This window comes from Palaemon carinicauda, chromosome 29 (assembly GCF_036898095.1).
Source record: "Palaemon carinicauda isolate YSFRI2023 chromosome 29, ASM3689809v2, whole genome shotgun sequence".
NCBI lineage: Eukaryota > Metazoa > Arthropoda > Malacostraca > Decapoda > Palaemonidae > Palaemon > Palaemon carinicauda.
This window is the reverse complement of record NC_090753.1, coordinates 95,696,722-95,707,071: the sequence shown is the minus strand read 5'-3', so window position 1 is coordinate 95,707,071 and position 10,350 is coordinate 95,696,722. Positions and strand designations below refer to the sequence as shown.

Sequence of the window (10,350 nt, the reverse complement as noted above, 5' to 3'; positions counted from 1 at the left end):
TAACAGAACTTCCAGAGATTTTATTATTCTCAACATCAATGAGAAACCTCAAGAATTGAACTTCTTTAAAAACTGGTCACTGGCCGAGAGATCAATGCTTGAGCCTAAGCCAGATATGAGGACGCAAATTCTGAGATTTTGAGGCTTTACAAATGCTCTTCCAAATTAAGTTCTGGGATAGACAGATGTAACAAAACGAGCACTTTAACAAGCGCACAAAAGACAAACGAAGCTCTGGACAAAGATCCCAATTTATTTCCCTAGTTGTTGTGTCCCAAAGCGCATGCCTCCCCCCCCCCCCCCTTTAGTTTGTTGGCCAGGGAAAGATGGCCCCAGTCAGTGCCAGGCTCGTACTACGCAGGGCCGGTTCGGTCTAGTTTGCTACTGGTGGCCGTGGTGTGATATCTACCATGGCAAATGAAAGTCTTTTGAAAACCTATTAAAAAGAAGATATCTCTCCCTTTTTCGGATTGCTTTGTGTGTTATGTGTTATTCCCCGATGCCAAGCCGCGGTTCAGCTATGGATTTGAGGCAGTTAGCCATGAAGCCAGTCGCGGGAGAGGAGTCGAGTTGACGTGGTGCTATTAGCTGCGAGGAGTCTTCGACAGTCGATCTCTTCTACCATGGAAGAAAAGAAGGTGTTAGCTGTCGGGCTGTTGATGATGCTAACCGTGGAATTGATAACAGGTACTAGCCGTATGCAGGATGTACACGAGGCCTTCCGGTGTCTTGCAGGATGGAACCTATTTATGGGATTTATGTCAGGCTCAGAAGGAGGAGAGAGAGAGAGAGAGAGAGAGAGAGAGAGAGAGAGAGAGAGAGAGAGAGAGAGAGAGAGAGAGGATTAACCAGTTAATTTGCTCTTTTTAATTTTATTTTTATCTATTTGCCATTACTTTTAGAACACATTACGGGACGGTTATTGAAATTGATATTATATATATATATATATATATATATATATATATATATATATATATATATATATATATATATATATATATATATATATGTATGTATGTATATGTGTGTGTGTATTTTTTATGTATAACTGAATATTAAGTGATTATTTTAGGCTACCAAAGCATGTGGATTATTTGAAGAAATTTAGAAACATTATATATATATATATATATATATATATATATATATATATATATATATATATATATATATATATATATATATATATATATATATATATATATATATATATATATATATATATATATATATATTTCATGCTATTGCATTTGTCATATATGGCAATCTTTTATATTATGAAGTAATATTGTCCAATATTAGAAAATACAAACATTACAATGAGCATTATAACATCAGTATAGCATATGAGATATATTTAACAATATATTTAACCTTTCTAAGTGGGGAGACCTTAACTTGGTGAAAGGGTTTGCGCATCGCCATGATCAGCAAAACTGTACTAGGCAAGGCCACCCATACTAGGTTAATTTGCTGTGAGCGATCAGACTGAACTCTCCCACTATCACCAATCCGCAGTTTGCTAGCGTGGTGATGAAATAGGACATGTCTGAGGCCTTTGTCCTGCAGTGGACTAGCAAAGGCTGCATTTGTTATAATGGTTTGCTTATGGCTATGTGCATAGATAAATTCGTCTTCACCTAAGGGGTTAACTACTGCACTGTAATTGTTCAGTGGCTACTTTCCTCTTGGCAAGGGTAGAAGAGACTCTTTAGCTTGGTAAGTAGCTAGGAGAAGGACACTCCAAAATCAAACCATTGTTTTTTAGTCTTGGGTAGTGCCATAGCCTCTGTACCATGGTCTTCCACTATCTTGGGTTAGAGTTCTCTTGCTTGAGGGTACACTCGGGCACTCTGTTCTATCTAGTTTCTCTTCCTCTTATTTTGTTGAAGTTTTTATATTTTATATAGGAAATATTTATTCTAATGTTTTAACTGTTCTTAGAATATTTTATTTTTCCTTGTTTCTTTCCTCACTGGGCTACTTTCCCTGTTGGGGCCCCTGGGCTTATAGCATCCTGCTTTTCCAACTGGGGTTGTGTAGCTTAGCAAGTAATAATAGTAATAATAATAATAATAATAAGAATAAGAATAATAAAAGGTGGCACTTATAATAATAAAAGGTGGCACTTATAATAAATTTTTTTATGGGGTAAACGTTGAAATATTCAGGTTTTGATTTGGAACGTCCGGTAAATAGGACTATGGTATTATTATTATTATTATTATTATTATTATTATTATTATTATTATTATTATTATTATTATTATTATTAGCAGCAGCAGCAGCAGCAGATAAGGTACAATCCTAGTTAAAAAGCAGGATGCTATAAGCCTAAGGGCTCCAACAGAAAAAAAAATAGCCTGACGAGAAAAGGAAATAAGGAAACAGATAGAATAGTGTGCCTGAGTGTACCCTCAAGCAAGAGAACTCTAACTCAAGGCAGTGGAAGATCAGAGTACAGAGACTATAGCACTATTCAAAAGTAGAGAACAATGGTTTGATTTTGGAGTGTCCTTCTAGCAGAGTTACTTACCATAGCTGAAGAGTCTCTTCTATCCTTACCAAGAGGAAAGTGGCCACTGAACAATTATACTGTAGTGCAGTAGATAACCCCTTTGAATAAGAATTTTTCGGTTATATTAGTGAAGCCAGGTGTATGAGGAAAGCTGAAAATATGTAAACAATAGGTTATAATAAATTAATCTAAATATAGAAAGTGAAAAAAGAATATTGGTGCTTGTTTCTTCTTTGTGCGATAAAAGAGAAGTAACCTTAACAAAATTGCGGAATAGTTATACAAGAGTAAAACTTTATTTTGTAGTGAAAGTTATTTTGCGATGAGTTTCAACAAATTAATTCGTTTGATTTTACTGTAGATTTTATGAGTTAGAGTTGAAAAACAATGACGTCTTGGTGTATTTAAATCTTGTACAAATTAACATAATATGATTATTTTATTAACCGATGTAGTAACCTCTCTCTCTCTCTCTCTCTCTCTCTCTCTCTCTCTCTCTCTCTCTCTCTCTCTCTCTCTCTGTGGAGTCTCTACTCACGCAAATTTCAGCATGGACTTTTTTTTTAGTTATATTGACAGAAATATCCTAAAATACCGGTAAATTTCCAAATCCATAATTTAAATTTAAGGAAATTCCCACTTCTTCATCAAAATATAAAAACAAGATTGTGAAATCTGCTGAAACTCCTGTTTTAATGTATTTAGGCATTTTTTTTCCAATTGCCAGTATTTATTATAACAGATTCCCAAAGATTATTATCAATATTACTGAGTCTGTTTTTATATGTGAATCGATTTATATATATATATATATATATATATATATATATATATATATATATATATATATATATATATGTGTGTGTGTGTGTGTGTGTGTGTGTGTATACTGTATATATATATATATATATATATATATATATATTATATATATATATATATATATATATATATATATATATATAGTATGTGTGTGTATACTGTATATATATATATATATATATATATATATATATATATATATATATATATATATATATATACTATATATACTATATATATATATATATATATATATATATATATATATATATACATATATATATATATATATATATATATATATATATATATATATATATATATATATATATACAGAGAGAGAGAGAGAGAGAGAGAGAGAGAGAGAGAGAGAGAGAGAGAGAGAGAGAGAGAGAGAGAGAGAGACAACAACAACAACAACAACAACAAATGCGGTAAAATTTCAATTCAACAATTAAAATATAAAGAAATATCCTTAATCTTTATCGAAATATAAAGACAAGACTGTGAAACCACTTGTATCTAAGTTATGCAAAAAGATATTTCCTTAGATCTAGGGACATTTATGCCGGATTTTGGGGGACTCCACAGTTTTAAGGAAATCTCTTACATTTGCAAATTCGACCCGAGATCTAATCTCCCCCAGAACATTCAGGGAATTCCAACGGGATGTTAGGGACATTCTCTAATGCTAGGGAATGTCATTCCGTTCCACTTAAAGTTTCTCATACGATGAAATCAAGAAAAGAGAGGCTATGTTTTACCCACTGTTTGTGTGTTTGTTTGTGAACAGCTTCCTGGCCACAAATTTAATCGTAGAGTAATGAAACTTTCAGGGATTAACTCTTATGTAAAGAACTGGAAATGATTAAATTTTAGAAGGTCAAGGTCAAAGGTCAAGGTCACAGACAAGTAAAATGTCCAATTCACGTAATCAACCATAAGTTTCGACATCGTTGTCACAGAGATTTCAAAATTGGTTCATATTTGAGAGTGTGAAAATCCACGACAGTATATGTTTAAGGTCAAAGGTCAAGGTCAGGGTCGAGAAATAAGCTGCCGCAGTGGAGGTCTGCGCTCTACTGAGTACCCCTCTAGTTAAGACTTGATTAGTCTTTAAGTAGTAGACTTCTGAACAAATAGATTTAGACTAATATATTTTAGTTATATCACATTGCTCTGCTAAAGCTACCGTAAGTGAATTATTATTATTATTATTATTATTATTATTATTATTATTATTATTATTACTCGGTAAGCTACAACCCTAGTTGGAAAAGCAGGAGGCTATAAGCCCACGGGCTCCAACATGGAAAATAGCCCAGCTAGGAAAGGAAACAGGGGAAAAAATATTTTAAGAACAGTGACATTAAAAAAATTATTTCCTATATAAACTATAAAATCTTAAAAAAAAAACAAGAGGAAGAGAAATAATATAGAATAATGTGCCCGAGTGTACCATCAAGCAAGAAAACTCTAACCCAAGACAGTGGAAGACCATGGTAAAAAAGGCTATGGCACTACCCAAGACTAGAGAACAATGGTTTGATTTTGGGGTGTCCTTCTCCTAGAAGAGCTGCTTACCATAGCTAAAGTGTCTCTTCTACCCTTACCAAGAGGAAAATGGCCACTGAACAATTACATTGCAGTAGTTAACCCCTTGGGTGAAGAAGAATTGTTTGGTAATCTCAGTGTTGTCAGATGTATGAGGACAGAGGAGAATCTGTTAAGAATAGGCCAGACTATTTGATGTATGTATAGACAAAAGGAAAATGAGCCGTAACCATTACTTTTAACTGCACTCACTTTTTAGCCTTCTACTAATCCTCCATACCCTCTTCATTCATTCTATTTTGCGGTCAAATATTTTTCAACTTTACCAATAAGGTTTTTCCCCCGTCATACCTGGGTACTGAATGACCTCCCAGATCCGGACATTTGGCCATATGGCCCAAATTCATAAACGCAATCCAATCCTTTGATGATACCTGATCAATATTTCAATGTTCATAACATAAAACTGCTTCACATAAACGCTTCATCGCCTGTAGAAGATTTGGGCTCGTGCATGATAGACCACTTATTTAATTCAACTACGTTTTAGGCTCGTATTTCAATGTTCGCTGATTTAGTTAAACTCACTTTCAGAATTGTGTATCAATATTCCCTGATTTAATTCAACTCACTTTCAGGATATATCACTGTTCACTGATTTAATTCAACTCTCTTTTATTGCTCACGTATCAATGCTCGCTGGTTTAATTCAACTCTCTTTTAGGATCGTGAATCAATAATCCCTCATTTAATTCAACTCACTTTCAGGATATATCACTGTTCACTGATTTAATTCAACTCTGTTTTATTGCTCACGTATCAATGGTCGCTTATTTAATTCAACTCTCTTTTAGGATCGTGAATCAATGGTCGCTTATTTAATTCAACTCTCTTTTAGGATCGTGAATCAATGCTCGCTGGTTTAATTCAACTCTCTTTTAGGATCGTGAATCAATGCTCGCTGATTTAATTCAACTCTCTTTTCGGATCGTGCATCAATATTCCCTGATTTAATTCAACTCACTTTTAGGATATATCACTGTTCACTGATTTAATTCAACTCTCTTTTATTACTCACGTATCAATGGTCGCTTATTTAATTCAACTCTCTTTTAGGATCGTGAATCAATGCTCGCTGGTTTAATTCAACTCTCTTTTAGGATCGTGAATCAATGCTCGCTGATTTAATTCAACTCTCTTTTCGGATCGTGCATCAATATTCCCTGATTTAATTCAACTCACTTTTAGGATATATCACTGTTCACTGATTTAATTCAACTCTCTTTTATTACTCACGTATCAATGGTCGCTTATTTAATTCAACTCTCTTTTATTGCTCACGTATCAATGGTTGCTTATTTAATTCAACTCTCTTTTAGGATCGTGAATCAATGGTCGCTTATTTAATTCAACTCTCTTTTAGGATCGTGAATCAATGCTCGCTGGTTTAATTCAACTCTCTTTTAGGATCGTGAATCAATGCTCGCTTGTTTAATTCAACTCTCTTTTAGGATCGTGAATCAATGCTCGCTGGTTTAATTCAACTCTCTTTTAGGATCGTGAATCAATGCTCGCTGGTTTAATTCAACTCTCTTTTAGGATCGTGAATCAATGCTCGCTTGTTTAATTCAACTCTCTTTTAGGATCGTGAATCAATGCTCGCTGGTTTAATTCAACTCTCTTTTAGGATCGTGAATCAATGCTCGCTGGTTTAATTCAACTCTCTTTTAGGATCGTGAATCAATGCTCGCTGGTTTAATTCAACTCTCTTTTAGGATCGTGAATCAATGCTCGCTGGTTTAATTCAACTCTCTTTTAGGATCGTGAATCAATGCTCGCTGGTTTAATTCAACTCTCTTTTAGGATCGTGAATCAATGCTCGCTTATTTAATTCAACTCTCTTTTAGGATCGTGAATCAATGCTCGCTGGTTTAATTCAACTCTCTTTTAGGATCGTAAATCAATATTCCCTGATTCAATTCAACTCTATCATGCCCATATATCAATGTTCGCTGATTTAATTCAACTCTCTTATTGCTCGTGTACAATGCTCGCTTACCCAATTCAACTCTCTTCTAGGCTCGTGTATCAAATCTCGGTGCTTTGTTCATTAAATGTTCACACGTGTACGTACACGTGTGCGTTCTCGTGGGTGCGTTCACAGCGTACAAAAACTTATTATTTTTAATGGGTTGAAATGTACCATAATATCCGAGTAACAGGAAGGAGACAATTGCCTTGAGTGTGTCCTCTTAGATACAGCTGGGCTGCAGAGTAACAGATTATTATTTTTTTTTATTTTATATCTTTTATTATGAAATACACATTTGCTATTATTTTAAGTTGGCCCACGAGGTTTGATTTAATTAATCAAATCGGCTGTCACATAGCGAGGATTTTCACAAGCTGAAAGAACTCGTGAAATTGCTCAAACTTTTTGTTCGTGTTGTTGTTGTTATTCTTCTTCTTCTTCTTCTTCTTCTTCTTCTTTCTTCTTCTTTTTCTTTTTCTTCTCCTTCTTCTTTTCTTCTTCTTTTTCTTCTCCTTCTTCTTTTCTTCTTCTTCTTTTTCTTCTTCTTCTTCTTCTTCTTCTTCTCCTCCTATTCTTCTTCTTCTCTTTCTTCTTCTTTTTCTTCTCCTTCTTCTTTTTCCTCTCCTTCTTCTTTTTCTTCTTCTTCTTCTTCTTTTTTCTTCCTTTCCTTCTTTTTTCTCCTTCTTCTTCTTCTTCCTTTTCTTCTTTTTTCTCCTTCTTCTTCTTCTCCTTCTTTTTCTTCGTTTTCTTCTTTTTCTTCTTCTTCTTACTCTTCTTCTTCTTCTTCTTCTTCTTCTTATTCCTCCTCCTATTCTTCTTCTTCTCTTTCTTCTTTCTTCTTCTTCTTTTCCTTCTTCTCCTTCTTCTTCTTCATTTTTCTTCTTCTTCCTCTTTTGTTTGTGTAACACCCCGAGAAAGATTGCAGTGACATGTCTGACATTCCCTTGTGTTATTATCGTATTTTTAGAGACAAGTAGAATTAGAAAGTCAGATAAGAATTGAAACCACACAGCAGATGGATATGAATCCCAGAATTAAGATGTTATTAAATATGATCAATAGATTTTTCTTTAGAATATCTCTGTAAATAAATTCTTAAATGAAACAGGTATTTGTTGACTGGACACCAAATAAAAAAAAATTGTTGGTATTTAAACTCCTCGTGTGGAAATGTGAGAGAGAGAGAGAGAGAGAGAGAGAGAGAGAGAGAGAGAGAGAGAGAGAGAGAGAGGTGTACCAGGCAATCAGGCAATTGCATCTCATGAATTAGAAAAAGCACTCTGAGAGTGCAGACCTCCGCCACGGCAGCTCATTTCTCGAAATACGCTTGCCTTTCCCTGAATCAATTTAAACCGTAAGCGTATTTGAAGTCTTGTGCGACAGTCATTTTTAGCTTAAGGTTATTAAGAGTCAATTCGGTCGACCTTTTGCTCGACCTTGACCTTTGACCTGTAACCTAGGATTTTCAAGTTAAAGAAAGTTGTTCACAAACTAACGGACAAACAGAGTCGAAAACATAACCTCCTCCCAACTTGGTTGGCGGAGGTAATAATTGCTTAAGCATACTTTATGTGTCGGGTGTGAGCGGAAATATTTAATAAGGAGGCCTGTTTTAAAATAATCTCTGGAAGATGAAGTATTAGAGAAGCCTCTGGAAGTGAACGACTCATTTGAAATGTGGTTTTAAAAGTTGATTAACGAAAAGATGCTTTTTTTTTGGAAGAAAGTGGTTGAAGACAATTCTTTTAAAGGTTTAAAGGCTGCCCGTGAATGGCAGAGGCAAGGGACAGTGATATTGTCCCATTAAGCAGGACAATGCCCTAGAGACTGACCATATATACGATCAGCGCTCAAGCCCCCTCTTCATCCAAGCTAGGACTAAGGAGGGCCAGACAATGGCTGCTTATATTTCAGCAGATAGACTTATAGGCTCCCCCCCTCCCATATCCTTAGCTCACAAGGATGGTGAGGTTGCAGCGACCAAAGAAACTATCAACTTTGAGCGGGACTCGAACCCCAGTCTGGCGTTCACCAGTTAGGGACGTTACCACATCGGCCACTACAACCTTAGAACCAGAGAACCGAAAATAGATACTGGTAAAAGTTGAAATATTGTACGAGACAGCAATTTTTTTTTCTTTCTTTTTTTTTTAGTTTATGGAAGTGATTGACATATGTTGCTCTTAGTAAAAGAAAGAGTTGTCTTATGTTGACTCAGGATTTAAGTATCTTTAGTAACACTTTTATCAATATATATATATATATATATATATATATATATATATATATATATATATATATATATATATATATATATATATATATATACTGATCAATGATGCAGTGGTTTCGGATAACTGTAATTTCTGTCTATAAAAGATTCAACTGTCTTGCAAACGAGTTGATTTACCCCCTTTATCTCTACTCTTAACTTTATTCCTTTTTTTTTCTTATCTCAACTTAGATCCAACATGGTCTTCCACTGTCTTGGGTTAGAGTTCTCTTGTTTGAGGGTACACTCGGGCACACTATTCTATATTAATTCTCTTACTATTGTTTTGTTGAAGTTTTTATAGTTTATATAGGAAATATTTACTGCAATGCTGTTACTGTTCTTGAAATATTTTATTTTTCCTTGTTTCCTTTCCTCACTAGGCTATTTTCCCTGTTGGGGCCCCTGGGCTTATAGCATTCTGCTTTTCCCACTAGGGTTGTGTAGCTTAGCAAGTAATAATAATAATAATAATAATAATAAGGGTTTGCATATCACAATGATCAACAAAGCTGTACTTCTCAGGGTCACCCATACTAGGTTGGTTTGCTGTGAGCGATCAGACGAAAATCTCCCTCCATTGCCAATACCAGCGTGGTGACGAAAACTGGCCAAACCCCTGACGCGAATTAAGACATATATGAGGCCTTTGTCCTGCAGTGGACTAAAACAGCTGCATTTTTTCCTTATAGCAGTTGCTCCTCTTCCTAATGGTTTGCACTAAGCAGTACAAACCGAAAAAGAAATAAAAGAATCACGAATACTTGAAAAACTCTCCAGTTGCCTCTATTGTCTATGTGGCTATAAAAAGAACACTTTCTCTTCCTCTGGTAAGTGCATGACTTGTTCAAAACATCCCTTCTGTCCTCAAAATAAAAAAAAAAGGGGGGAACAAAAGAGGAAACAAAGAACAGAAAAGGAGAAAAAGAGGCATATGAGGGCTCGCAGCGTGGTGCCTACCAAGGTCTAGGGCTCTAGGCAGATGTTTCTGATCGCGTAAATACGTTACTCAAAGGAACCTGCGAAGTCTTATGTTTGGTTCTTTTTTTTTTTTTTTGAAAAATATCGATGAGTTTTGGTTCTAGGATTTTCTATATATGGCTGAATCTTTATTATTATTATTATTATTATTATTATTATTATTATTAT

General features: G+C 34.8%; 1 pseudogene; it reads left to right on the top strand.

Moving 5' to 3' along the window:
- The first annotated feature begins 353 nt into the window (after positions 1–353).
- Positions 354–10,350, top strand: part of LOC137622875 (uncharacterized) — a 23,921-nt pseudogene continuing 13,924 nt past the window's right edge.